Below are 12,396 nucleotides of genomic sequence, written 5' to 3'. Positions count from 1 at the left end.
TTGGTCAGCCAGTGGTTTTGCCAGCCTCTGTCACCCACATTAATTATGAAGCCATCCTTGAAATGGTAGGGTGAGAAGGTGACCGTAGGTGAAGAGAAATGTAGCACTGTGTTTTCCTATCTTTCACAATCCCCTCTCCACTGAAACCTTGATGTTACTTGGGTAAATGGTATCCAAGAATCGCCATTTCTGAAACCTTTAATGAGACCATTACAACTAGGGAGGGGAAAACTGTTGTGTGTAACAAAAGGCAGGCCAGGAGAGATGGCGTGTTCCCAGCAAAAAATCAGAAAAGCTCATTGCTTGTACAGGAAGTGAGGTGTGAGAAAAGAATTCAGTGTCCATTTGGTAGAACTGAAAATGAAGACTAGATTAACAGATGCTAGACTAGAGAGAAAAAGTGGGAAAGGAGTGACTGTCCCAGTCTATTGAATAAAGAAAATACCACTCTGCTGAAAGAACTGGAGAGAAGGAAGACAGGGCTTCATCATATTTTACATCTTGCATACATGTTAATTGTGCTGATTTTTATTATTCATGAAATTTTGCTAGTGCATGCAAGAAAATCTAGAATGTTATATATATATATTGAATATCGTTGGGTCATACCTTGATGTATCTAAATGGAGAGAGTGCCATTAACCACACCCATGCATTTTAGAGGAATGCACCTGAAGCTGAGGAAAGATCATCTTGGCAGCTTCTAAGAAAGTGTGCATTTACAGAACGAAAAATAATGTGCATTTATCTAAGTTCTATTCTTCAAATGGTAAGTCACCCATTTTAAAAAACAAACCCTTTGGATGAAGATACATTAATATCTATCTATCTATCGTATCTATTCCAAAAACCTGAAAGGTATGAGCTTCCAGGAAGGTGGAGGGAGTAACCAAAAGAATTTTAACCTACACCTTTGGAGGTTTGCATTTACAGTCATATCCTATTATTATAAGTAAATTCAAAAAACTCCAATATTATAATAAAAATGTCCATTAGAAAACTAAAATCATATTACAGGGGAATATATTCTTCACCTTGCTTAGAAACATAACCTTAGCACTTCCTGCAGAAGTTACAATGTCCTAATCGTCTATGTAAGAAGAGACCCAAAACCACTAGAGAAAATGGGATGGAGAAGGAGTTCTTGGACCAGGAAATTAAATGCAAGAGGCAGTGACAGATACTCGATGACCACTGACAGATGGCAAACTCTCCTCCCAGCTAGCAAACGTAGATGTTGCTGGAAACTCTCTGGTGCATTCTCTGCCTTGGAGTTTACCAGTAGGAAGGTGAGCAGATGCTTTAGCAATATGCATTCCCCATGGGGAGCAGGGACAGAACTTTAGGAGTCAGAATCACATCACCAGAGGTGATTAAGAAATTTATTGTGAACAGATGGATGGAACAGTGACTATACAGGACAAGAAAGCAGATTTTTGCAGAAATTAGAAAGAAGACTCTACCATGACTCTACTTACTAGACATAGTGATAACCACATCCTGTATGCATGCAGGTTCTAAAACCAGTTCTATTCAATCCTTAGAGACCTCAGATCTCACTAGGATGCATTCAGAAGCAGGTGATAAGGTATGGCCTTTTGAGTTCTTGAACCTAAATCATTTGATTTTGCTTTCTCTAATTTATTTAACTTGTAAAAACCTCAGCAGAGTAAGCATAATAATACTCTGAAGATGCTTAATAGAGAAAGATGGTAGTACAGAAAGAACTTAACCCAGTGCCTGTCACACAATGTGACCTTAAAGAATTATCTCTAATTGTATGGTCATTAATATCATCAACGCTTAATATTCCTGTGTTGGCATTCCTATAAATGCTGAACAGAACTTTCAGAGGTCAGTGCTTGGGATCAAGTCACATTACTAGGACACGTGATTTGAATAATGAACACTTTTCTTTTTTAAAAAAGATTTTATTTATTTATTTGACAGGTAGAGTTACAGACAATGAGAGAGAGACAGAAAGGTCCTCCTTGTGTAGTTCACTCCCCAGATGGCCACGATGGCCAGATCTGTGCCGATCCAAAGCCAGGAGCCAGGAGTTTCTTCCTGGTCTCCCATGCGGGTGCAGGGACCCAAGCACTTGGGCCTTCCTCTACTGCTCTCCCAGCCACAGCAGAGAGCTGGAGTGGAAGAGGAATAGCTGGGACTAGAACCGGTGCCCATATGGGATGCCAGCGCCACAGGCAGAGGATTAACCTAGTGTGCCACGGCACCAGCCCTGAACGCTTTTTCTAACATTGCAGTATTTTGAGATGATTGTCTATGTTTTTGGAATAATGTCACTAGTACTGAGATGCTCTTAAGAACAAGAAATTGTCATTATGGAGTTACAGGACAAAGAACACCTGAGAAGCATATCCAGAGAAAGAAAAATTATCTGGAAAGATGACTGATCTGCTCTATGTTACCAAAATTAACCTCTGGGGCTGGCGCCATGGCTCAATAAGCTAATCCTCTGCCTTGCGGTGCCGGCACACTGGGTTCTAGTCCCGGTCGGGGCACCGGATTCTGTCCCGGTTGCCCCTCTTCCAGGCCAGCTCTCTGCTGTGGCCCAGGAGTGCAGTGGAGGATGGCCCAAGTGCTTGGGCCCTGCACCCCATGGGAGACCAGGATAAACACCTGGCTCCTGCCTTAGGATCAACGCGGTGCGCCGGCCACAGCGCACCGGCTGTGGCGGCCATTGGAGGGTGAACCAAGGGCAAAAGGAAGACATTTCTCTCTCTCTCTCTCTCTGTCTCTCTCTCTCTCTGTCTCTCTCTCTCACTGTCCACTCTACCTGTCAAAAGAAAATTAACCTCTGGATATCATGAAGCACTACAGAATAAAAAACATACAGTTCCTCTAAACAACATTTCCCTCAAGGTGTACATACATGTACTACTTCACTTTTCATTACTATTTCTAAAATTCCTGAAAGGGGCTTCTTGGGAAGGAAAAGACTTACTTCAGCTTACAGTTTAGAGGCTATGGTTCACGTTAGGGTGGCCTCATAATTTGGCATCTGGTGGAGGATGGCCATGGCCGGTATGGAGGAACAATCAAGGAGACAAGTCAGTAGAAAGGGTGGATCAAACCAAAGCATGACTGAAATCTTGCATGACAAACATTAAGACCTAAAGTTCTATGTCCAGCATCCTGGACATGTTATGTTGGAAGCTGGGCTCCCAACAGTTAGACAATGTATGACTTATGTGTGCAGCTCAAAGTGTGGATGCCATGTGCAGTTTGAGCCTCTATCTGCTATATAGCAGCAAAAAACTGAAAAATATCCAAAAGAGCAGTAGAGTTGATGGAGGTTAAAAAAAATGAACAAAGCAGAAGGTAAAGACCTCTGGGACACAATAAGTTTTTCTTAAATGAAAGAAAAGATTCTCCTTCCTGGTAGAACTTGTTTAGTGCAATTGTCCCAAATGCAAAAACACCTTCTTTTGCACGTTCTCATTTTTGTCTCCCCAAAATGGACAGCAAACAAGCCACTCTTGCTTTCATACCATACTTGACAAAGCAGAGGCTCAGCGTGCAGGGGTGAATGCTCCAAAGAGGGAGGCTAAGATTTGAAGCCTAGACCTTCTGATCAATTGCACAGCCCTGTTCCCACTACCTCTCACTCTGTTACCTTGGGAACACAATGGAATCTCTTTCCCTTGGGAATTACAAGAATTTGAGAGATGCAGTTCTCTCTGGAGGAAGAATTAATGATCTCTGTTCCCATTGAGATTCCTTCCAGTTTTTGATTCTTCTGTATTCACCTCCTCTGTTCCTGGGCTACTGGTTGAACTACTTTGTAAACGAAAGAAAAGATACCTGTAAGAGAAGAAGTCAGGACTAGAATATAGTAAGTACTTCTGGGTTTTAATGAGGTGGATAAAAAACCAAAGTTTCAATATGATGACAACATCAGACCACATTGCCTAGGGGGTTATAAAACATGTAGACTGATTGACAGTATTGTCAAAAACAAACTTAAAATAGAAAGCATACACCTATATGTCAGTAACAACTTTGAAATAGGCTGGATCTCAGTACACGATGGCGATTTGACCCATATGAATTCTTAATAAGTATTTCTGAGGACTAAATAGCTATACACAAGATGCCATTTTTCTGATATGCCTCCCTACTGTCTGTCCTTCATACGTGTTAGGGTTCAAATTAAGGGTATGCCATTGCCTAACTTTCCCTAGTTTCTTCACCTATGGAATAAAAATAACAGAATATGATACAGGAGATATGATCAGGGATAAATAAAATTATGCAAATGTGGTACTGGGTTAACATCAGCATATATACATAACTAGTAAATATTGGCTATTTTCTCGTAGGTGTCCTTTCTCAGACTTAACCAAGCCCAAAACTGAGATTGTCCTCCTCCCTCAGCTTAATTGCTTCACACCTCTCCTACTGGACCATTCCATCTCCAGGTTCTAAGAGCCAGATTGGCCGGTGTGACTTGCTGCTGCTTCAGTTGTAACTTCAGCATCAGCACTAAGGATCAGATGAATTTGTTTTCCAGGGCTGTCATAACAAAGTATTATAAACTAGGTGGACTATTGTTAAATAAGAATAATTTATTCCCTCGCAGTTCTGAACATTACCAGTAGGAAATCCTGGTGTCAGCGGGGCTGCGCTTTCGCTCAGTCTCAGAAGAGAATCCTTCCTGTCCCCGCCCTAGCTTCTCTGGTCATGATCATCAATACTTGGTGTTCTTGGTTTACCGATGTACCACTACAAGCATGTAGTGTTCTCCCTGTGACTCTGTCTTCACATGGTGCTTCCTTTTCTTATGAGGACACCAGTCATCTTGGATTAGAGGCCCATCTAATGACCTCATCTTAACTTGATTACATCTGCAAAGACCCATTTCCTTTAAGATCACATTAATGGATACTAGAGGTTAGGGACATCAACATATCTTTCAGGGGGACACAATTCAAACTGTAACATCAGGTTTCTGCCTTGTTTGCTAACTCAAGTGATTAATTTTTATTATATGCCACACAGTGTACTGATAAACAAGATGAGATATTGGTAACTACCAGTCCACCAAGGAAGAGAGACATTTTTAAAATAACTAAAGAGTAATTGAATGCAACAACAGTGAGTGGCAGAGGGTGAGAGTACATCATGAGGAGCCCTGATCTGTGTATGGGAAAAGAAAAAAACTTCCCCAAAGGACTAGGAAAGGAGCAGGGGATGGGGTTGGGTGGGATAGGTAGCAATGAAGGCACTGGAAAGAGTATGTGCAGAGTTTCTGAGGGCAGAAAGGAGAAAGATATTTTGGAGAAATTGAAATAAAATCAATGTGGCTTGGAACAGAAAGAGCAAGGTTCCAGAGCATGGAAAATCGCAATAAAGGAACTGATCCTAAAGAGAATAACATCTGTGGAAGAATTTCAAGTAATGAAGCATCGTTCTGCAGTTGTCGTTGTTTAGTTACTTCTCCTTATCAAGTCATCAGTAAATTTTCCTAACTTCATGCCCCCCATGTAGAAAGGGGTTGTTGGTCTCTCAGTTAAAGGTCTCCAGGATCTGGCCTGCTGTTCTTTTTCATTTCATTATCACCATCATCATCATCACTGGCATCTGCTCATTCTCTATACCCTGGTTTCATTCCCCATCCAGGGTATTCTCATCCATATAAGCCAGACTCATGTTAACAGAACACTGTCTGGACCTCCAGTAAGAGAAGGCATGGAGCACTGGATCCTACACCCTTTACCTTGGGTGGGTATTTAATTGAGTGGGACACCATCCTGGAGTGCCTGCTTTGAGTCACAACTCCTCAAGCTCCAATCCAGCTTCCTGCTAATGAGGACCCTGAAAGGCAGCAGATGATAGATCAAATACTTGGGACTCTTCCACCTACATGGGAGACCCAGATGGAGCTTTGGGATCCTGGCCGTGAAAGAATATTAGAATCCTGTCCTAAAATGGAAAACCAAACTCAACAAACTTGAAGAAAATATATAAAAATGTATGTATTACAAATTTTATAATTATACTTATTGTATACATGTGTATATATATATATATATATATATATATAGAGAGAGAGAGAGAGAGAGAGAACCCCTCCATATCCATAGGTTCTATATCTTTGTTTTTTTGTTTGTTTTCAGAATTACTTATTCTCATGGAGTAGTTCTGCATCTTTTTCATCTTTTATTAAAAAAAATTTATTTTATTTAAAAGTCAGAGTTACACAGAGAGAGAAGGAGAGGAGGAGATAGAGATAGAAAGAGAGAGAGAAAGAGAGAGCGGTGGGGGGGGCTTCCATTCACTAGTTCACTCTCTAATTGGCCGAAACAGCCAGAGGTGCGCCAGTCCAAAGCCAGGAGCCAGGAGCTAGTTCTGGGCCACTTGGGTGCAGGGGCCTAAGGACTTGGGCATCTTCTACTGCTTTCCCAGGCCATAGCAGAGAGCTGGATTGGAAGTGGAGTGGCTGGGACTGGAACCAGAATCCACATGAGATGCCGGCACTGCAGGCGGCAGCTTCGCCCACTACACCACAGCGCCAGCCGCTCTGCCTCTTTCAATTCAACCAACTGCAACTGAAAATATTCGGGGAAAAAAAGTAAAAATTCCCTAAACAATACAATCTCTTTATATAGCATTTACATTGTATTAGGTACTATAAGTAATGATTTAAAGTAAGAGATGATTTAAAATATATGGGAAGATATGGGTAGGTATATACAACACCATCTACACCATTTTATAAAGGACTTTGCTATCCATGGAGGAGAGTGTCCTAGAATCAGTCTTCCACAGATGTCCAGAAACAATCCTATAGGAGGGGGGTCTTCAAATAGTTCACGGAGGGGCCCGGGCATAGTAGGTAAAACTCCACCTGCCACACCGGCATCCCATTTGAGCACCAGTTCAAGTCCCAATTGTTCCACTTCCAATTCAGCTCCCTGCTAATGGCCTGAGAAAGCAATGGAAAATGGCCCACATTCTTGGGCCCCTGCACTCTTCTGAGACACCTGGAAGAAGCTCGTAGCGTCTGGCTTCAGAGCAGACTAGCTTCAGACAGGACCAGCTCCAGTAGTTGTGATCATTTAGAGAGTGAACCAGCAGATAGAAGAGCTCTATCTTTGTAAATTATGTCTTTCAAATAAATAAACACATCTTTTCTTAAAACGTTCACGGGAAATGCATATTATTAAAAAACTATCCATGGATTTCAGTGTTTCGCACCAAAAAAATTTTTGATTCCATTATCTATGAACTTTCTGAAGTACTCTCTGCATGTTTGCATAAATACACATATACACTCACACAAATCAACTTGGAATTTGCTGTTTGATAGAGTAAATAGGAGAAGTAAAAAGAGAGAAACTATATTAAATTTCATAGTTGAACAAGCTCTCTTCAGCTGATTGGAAAGATGATGGAATTTTCATTATAAAATTTTACAAAACTGATTTTCTGTACTTTTATAATTTCATAACTCTAAGTATACACATTTGTGTTGCAATGCTCATTTTCCTTAAATATTCATTGTTATTGGCCTGGAGACCTAACACAGTGAAATCTATTTGCAATTGTCAAGCTAATGAAAGAGAAATTGAAGAGATTTATCCAAACATTTGATTTATCCTGAGATCTGTTAAATGTCTCAAGTGTAATGGAATCATATTAAATTCCAGGCTCTAGAGGAAAAAAGACATACTATTACTTTATTCTACTCTGTGGTCTAATACACAGTATTTCTTGTTTAACCAGGATTTATAAATACTAGGGATTTAGTTTGAGTTCGAGACCACCCTGTGCCTTTGAGATTAATGACATCTGGCATTAATCAGGAATATTAAATTAATGAAAATGCCAGTCTGGAAGCTTTACTAAATGTAATTTATAGCTTAACCATCATATTAAATCCTTTAATTGAAATTTGTAAAAACAAACGGCAATATTAGTACTTCCTTTATCAGCTTCCAGTTCTGTATCTACTTAACACCAGCCTCTAACCCAGGGGGAATATCATTCCCACACGCAGGCCTGGAACTCAGGAAAACATCACTGAGTCTTTGTATTGCCTAACCTTCAAATTCACTCTTCTGGCAAGATAACACATTCTCGTTTATCTTACAAAGGTGCTCACTTCCTGTTGGTAGTACAAGAGCGTATTAACAGGGGCTTTCTAGCTTAACGTTATCTGAACTTTCAGCGTATGCCATAATCATATGTGAAAAAGGAAAAGGAGTTCAAATGAAGCAGGAACAGAAAAACAGAATCAAAATGCTAAATAAATGGTAGAAGGTCAAAAAGCAAAGGAGAAACAATACCAAAGCTACGAAGTGAGACAGAAGTACTGAGTGATAGAGATTATTAGAAAAAGCTAGAAGTAGCAGAACATCAGTATTATCTGTCACAACACATTATTCTCTGCAAAGGCAGTTGTTTTTAATAATTGGTGGTTTCCAAATATAAGAGTACCAGGGATTTCCTGTTACTATGTGCCTGCATAATTAACAATTTCTCCTTATCTAGGCCAGAGAAAAGTCTATGGGAGGGAAAACCTGTCTAGATGCTTAAACATATGCCGGCGCCGTGGCTCAACAGGCTAATCCTCCGCCTTGCGGCGCCGGCACACCGGGTTCTAGTCCCGGTTGGGGCACCGATCCTGTCCCGGTTGCCCCTCTTCCAGGCCAGCTCTCTGCTGTGGCCAGGGAGTGCAGTGGAGGATGGCCCAAGTTCTTGGGCTCTGCACCCCATGGGAGACCAGGATAAGCACCTGGCTCCTGCCATCGGAACAGCGCGGTGCGCCGGCCGCAGCGCGCTACCGCGGCGGCCATTAGAGGGTGAACCAACGGCAAAGGAAGACCTTTCTCTCTGTCTCTCTCTCTCACTGTCCACTCTGCCTGTCAAAAAAAATAATAATAATAATAATAATAATAATAATAGATGCTTAAACATAAACGCATTCTCCTACATCTCTAAACCATGAGCCAAAAATGTCATTTAACTCTGCTAGAGGAAGCACAGGTAAAATCAGGTTGAGAGAAGAATTGGCCAGCCTACAGTACGTGAAGGAAAAACCTGCCAAGGAGACAATGAAAGGACTCAGAATAGTCCACTCATACCCACTTGCTTTAAGGAGCCAGGGCCAGGGCCATAGCAACAGTAATGGGGGATGGGAGTCAGCTGCCAAGAGGTCATGGATTTGACAATGACCTCTCGTAGATGTTTAGGACTTGCACCGAGTACCAGCACCAGTCCATGACAAGAAGCTGAGTTGGCATGCTCCAGCCCAGGCTGCAGGATGAGAATGGATGGGACTTGTGGCTCACCTGCCCATGGCTGTTCACAAGAGTGCTCCAGTTAGAGGAGGAGAGTGTGGTCTCAAGCTTGAAACACTCAAGCTGCCCGCTACACATGATGCGTGGGGTTTTCTCCTCCTCCAACCTGCACCATGGGTGTCCACATTAAACTGTTTACCTTCCAATTTTGAGGGCAGGGACCCACAAGAACTCTGATATGATATGTGTTACCTCCCTACACTGCACAGACATCGTTCTTGCTCCCTGCAAAGACTTGCAGACTGGCCAGCAACTTGTCTATCATGAATTACTATTTCTGCTGAGTCAAGCTGCCAACTAATTTTTCTAACATCATATCTCCCATGTTGAAGCAGACTCCGGGTCTCCCAGCTATAATTTCCCAGAATCTGGGCTGGTTTTCTTTTCCATTTCATTGTCATTTGCATATCATAGCTGGTGTCTGCTCATTCTCTCCTCGTTGCCTTCCTTTCCTTTCTAGGCTATTCTCATCCATATTAGCCAGAGGACAATCATCAGGACACTATCTGGGCCTGCAATAAGAGAATCCATGGAGCAGTGGATGAAGAACCAATTCAAAAACCCACAGTTATTGCTAGAAAAATAGTTTGCTGTAACCAGAGGGAAGGCTGCTTATCACTCTCACCCCACCAACCTCTGTGCCTTAGTGTGCCTTGATGCTTATGGGGTTGGGCCTGTGCAAATGTCCCTGCCTAGGGTCCCTCTCTAACCCATGCTGCAGCTGAACAGGCCCCAGTTCTACCAAACTTCATCTAGGGCCTTGTATAAACATGGTTGTCGCTCTGCCCAATGCCAAGAGAGAGCCCCAGAATCTGCAACAAACACTTTGTGGCTGCCATCTGCTGCTACTCTGCCAGGAATCAGTTACCCCTTCCTACCTTGCAGCCTCCTGGTCAGCCCCCTTGCATTTTGCAGCCTCATTCCAGGACTCGCCACCCTTATTAAAAGGGAAGGCCTCTAAATCTATATTTTAAAAAATACCTCCACTGCTGCTACCTTCGCCTGACAAATCGCTCCCAGCCCCTCATCTGAGCAGGTTGTTCTCTCCATTGCTCAAGTTCTGACTTTCTCTCCAAACTTCTCTCTCCCTCCTCGGAATGCCTGAGTTCCCTTCTAGTTGATTCCGTAAGATCCAGGGCCCTTCGTCAGCAGATGCTCCACGCAAGCACCTTGGGTTCTCTTTATCACCTGGTTCTGCCTGCAGAGCTGCCTGTTCTGGCTGCAGACGGCTTCTTGTCAAATGAAAAAATATTTACACTTCTGGGTCATTTCCATTAGGATCAGAGGAGTCGGGAACCAGGCCGACGTCTTTGTTTCTACTACTTTGTTTCATATCGATTTTCTATCTTGATTTCTCTCAGTCCTTTCAAGGACTGAGATCATTTTATCCAGAAGTGAGACACAGTGGCTTGTTTATCCTGGACTCCCCAACACCTATAGGCAGCAAGTTTAGAAATCCGGACTGAAACTGCATGGATTGGGGTTCACCAGAGGGCATTTTTAAAAGATCAATTTATTTTTATTTATATTTATTTGACAGGCAGAGCAGCATTCAGGGAGAGACACACACATACAGAGAGACAGAGATCTTGTATCAATTGATTACTCCCTAATGGCTGCAACAGCCAGGTCTGGACCAAATCAAAGCCAGGAGCCAGGAACTTCATCCTGGTCTCCAACATGAGTGGCAGGGACCCAAGCATTTGTGCCATTTCCCACTGCTTTCCCAAGCACATTAGCAAGAAGCTCAATTGGAAGCAGAGTAGCTGGCTGAGAGGTGAACCAGTACTCAATGTGAAATGGCAGCACTGCAAGTAGCAGCTTATACCACTGTGCCACAACCCCCGCCCCATCATCAGATTGCATTTTTGATGACCCCATGAAGTAACACAAAAACCAGTGCCTTCCTGCCCACAACAAGTATTCACCCTTGGGTAAAACAACATTTTTCTAAATTTTCAAAGTGCACACCCAGGGCAAATCCTAAGAAATCAAAAACTGCTGAATGCCAAAATCCTGGTGACCTGGAGCCCACAGTTGCAGAGACTTCCGTATTACTTCTTTACTTTTTTTTTTTTTTTGACAGGCAGAGTGGACAGTGAGAGAGAGAGACAGAGAGAAAGGTCTTCCATTGCCGTTGGTTCACCCTCCAATGGCCACCGCAGCCAGCGTGCTGCGGCCTGCGCACTGCACTGATCCAAAGGCAGGAGCCAGGTGCTTCTCCTGATCTCCCATGGGGTGCAGGGCCCAAGGACTTGGGCCATCCTCCACTGCACTCCCTGGCCACGCAGAGAGCTGGCCTGGAAGAGGGGCAACCGGGACAGGATCGGTGCCCCGACCGGGACTAGAACCCGGTGTGCCGGCGCGCAAGGCGGAGGATTAGCCTGTTGAGCCACAGCGCTGGCCCCGTATTACTTCTTGGGTCATCGCATATGGTTAGATCCCTGGCGGCCCATCCCAACAAGCCTGAATTCCCAAGATCACTTTGCAGATTAGGCAAAACTGCAGCTATTATTGGTTACTTAATTGGATAAATAATAAAGGAAAATAGCCCAAGATAAGAGTTATTTCTGTTTTTTTTTTTTTGGGGGGGGGGAGGGAGGCAGTTTTGTTATGATCGATGTCTATTTCTTTTTTTTATGATTTCAATTTCTATCAAATGAGACTTTAACGTTACAAACTAACTCTCCCTTTTTAAAAAGACAATCTTCAAGCACTTATTTTTGTTTAAGAAATTAAAGGGGAAATCCATAGTTTGTTAACAAGAAGATTCACAACGTCTTTTGATAATGGTAACAGGAGAAAAACCAGTATATTTAACAGCCTAGAATGGTTCAAACTGAGAACACCTAAGCAGATGCTAAAATATGGGAAGCATGACATGAACTGGACAACTACAAAGATTTCCCACAACAATTTTGGCTTTAAATATGGGACAAATGAGGCCGGTACAGTGGCACAGTAGATTAATCCTCTGCCTGCGGCGCCGGCATCCCACACAGGTGCCGGTTCTAGTCCCGGCTGCCCCTCTTCCAATCCAGCTCTCTGCTATGGCCTTGGAAAGCAGTAG

Source organism: Lepus europaeus, chromosome 17, assembly GCF_033115175.1.
Source record: "Lepus europaeus isolate LE1 chromosome 17, mLepTim1.pri, whole genome shotgun sequence".
In the NCBI taxonomy this organism is placed as follows: Eukaryota; Metazoa; Chordata; class Mammalia; order Lagomorpha; family Leporidae; genus Lepus; species Lepus europaeus.
This window is presented reverse-complemented; position numbering follows the sequence as displayed.